Source organism: Agrilus planipennis, unplaced genomic scaffold, assembly GCF_000699045.2.
Source record: "Agrilus planipennis isolate EAB-ADULT unplaced genomic scaffold, Apla_2.0 scaffold257, whole genome shotgun sequence".
In the NCBI taxonomy this organism is placed as follows: domain Eukaryota; kingdom Metazoa; phylum Arthropoda; class Insecta; order Coleoptera; family Buprestidae; genus Agrilus; species Agrilus planipennis.
This window is the reverse complement of record NW_020438985.1, coordinates 20,785-23,339: the sequence shown is the minus strand read 5'-3', so window position 1 is coordinate 23,339 and position 2,555 is coordinate 20,785.

Below are 2,555 nucleotides of genomic sequence, written 5' to 3'. Positions count from 1 at the left end.
GGTTTCTTTATTATTTTTACTTTCCTGTATGCAGCTTGACAGTTAATATAAAAACTGATAAGCAATATATCAAAGTTTAGCAGACACTGAGTGTAAAACAGTTATTAAAATAGAGCTGTCAGATAAACCTATTTTATTAAACGAAAATGCATGAGTACTTAGTTCAGATTTTAAAAAAATTGGATGATAACTAATGGATGATAATATATTTATGTACCTATACATATAGGAGTAAACGTAAAATATTTACTGATTTTGAATGAACTTATCTCAACAGTATAGTTAGTACAAACAAATAGATCCACTAATTAAGTTTCCCATCGTGCACATGCATATGCTATATACTTAGTTTTTCTAAGTGTAATAATAACATTAAATAAACAAAGCACTCGATAACATTAAGTTTGTTTGCAAAACATAATTAAAATTTTCTAATAACAATTCTCAGTGATAAGTATACCTATCTACCTATTCCGTTTATGATCATTCTTTTGTTACTAGTATCTAATTGCCAAAATATTTTGGAATTTGGTGAAAATAGAAATTACATAAACAGGAATAATGTGATTTATTTGAAATAGTTTTGTTGAAAATGTAAATATATACCTATGTATGTAGAATACGTGAAATATCTATTTTGATTTTCTATTTTTTTCTTATTCTAAATATTCATTTCTGTTTGTGCTTGGATTCTAGCCATATACTTTACCTTTACAGATATTATTTATTTATTTGATAATAGACAGGAAGAATTCCCATTACATAAATCAATAAAGGTATTAGTTGAGAAAGATGAACAGAAAAAGATGTTAAAAATACTTAAGAATGCGAGGATAGGATTTAAGGATAGAAGAGTGATTATAAAAATTCCATACTGAGAGCAGCAGCTAGTTATAGAATTTGAAGTAGAGAAGTAACTATTAGAAAGAATGCATATTGTCACCGCTACGTCTTTTAATTGGTATATTGAATATGCGATTTGTACCATTAAAATCAGGACATTTTAGGATTAGACAGGAAATGTTACGAGTTAGCTTTAGATAAAATGGTAGCAGTACAGACAGAAGAGTATGTTATAAAAATTAATAAAAATGAGGGATGTGAAAGTAGGGTTAGACCTAATATATGGAAAAAGGACTATAGAATAGCGCAGAGCCGGTCGCTTTTAACAAAAGGAAATCGCTTGTTAAATCATCTATTTTGAAAATACTACAAGGACTTAATAGTTTCCACTGTTAGTCGAATCAAGTTGAGTTGTCCCATCATAGCGTTTTTATAAATAATTAATGCTAAAACTTTAGTTGAACAATAACACACTTTGACTCGATTCTGATGGAAAACTTATGAAATACTGTTCCATATAAATGCTGTTACCTCAGGAATAGTTTTATTAATAAAGAGCTATTCCAGCTTTTCATATTTTGAATTATCTATTTCATACATCGTTACCAACCTAAAAGCATAATAACACATAAATTGTTAAAATGTGTAATCTGTAACTCGAGGATGATAACTTGGAATTTTTCTTGATGTGAATGCGACATTAAAAAAATTCAATAACGTATATTAACAGATAATCATTTAATTTCATTGCTCTTACCAAGTCATAAACGGCTATCTCCATCCTCTCTAATACTAAATACTTGTATGAAAACAATGATCATATTAGATTTCATAAGAATGAAGCATACCGAGTATATTTTACGTAGGTACTATCCACAATGTTAAATTTAGGTAAGCGCAATATTCCTCATATTGTACTACCATTGTGTACTGAAAATTGTTATTGTTATGTTTATTGCTCTAAGCAAACATGTGAATTTTTTTGCTAACTTTTTTATAACTTTTATTGTCGAGATTAAATATGAAATAATCGGCACCTGTATACGTATAACCATCGAAAAAAGTTAGCAGTTGTGAAAATGAATTATAATTTATCTCTCCTCATCAATTCATCATATTATGTATCTATGGTAATAATTAAAATAAAAAAAATAAAATTATCACCTTTCACAAGGTAATAAGTACATACTTATTATTATTATTATTATTAACATGAGCTTTATTGATAAAAAATAATTTATTATATACGAGTACATCTGCTTTTGAGAAGTTATTAACTGAGAGGAGGTTTTGTTGGCAATGTGCATGTGGTACAATCCAACACATTTATTGACGGTGACCTCCCTTTCATCCAAATAAAAATAAAAAAAACATTAGGTATATCATTTTTTATGAACCATTAAAAAAGAAAGGAAGAAAGCAAGGACAATTTCGTACTCTGTTTTCAACGTTTTCCTACTCTGTGTTGTACCTATCAGAGATAATATTTTAAAAAGGTTTAAATTGCATTTATTTCATTTAAGGATGTTTGGGAGGTACAATCGGAGACAAGAGCACATAAAATTAGAAATTCGTGATTAATTAGGTTTTGCAGCATATCATGAGGTAAATAAATGCTATCTATAGATACTAAAAAAAGTATACGGTTTGAAAGAAAATTTGAAATTTGACCAAAAACTTTGAATAAAATAAGAAATAACGAATAATATGGA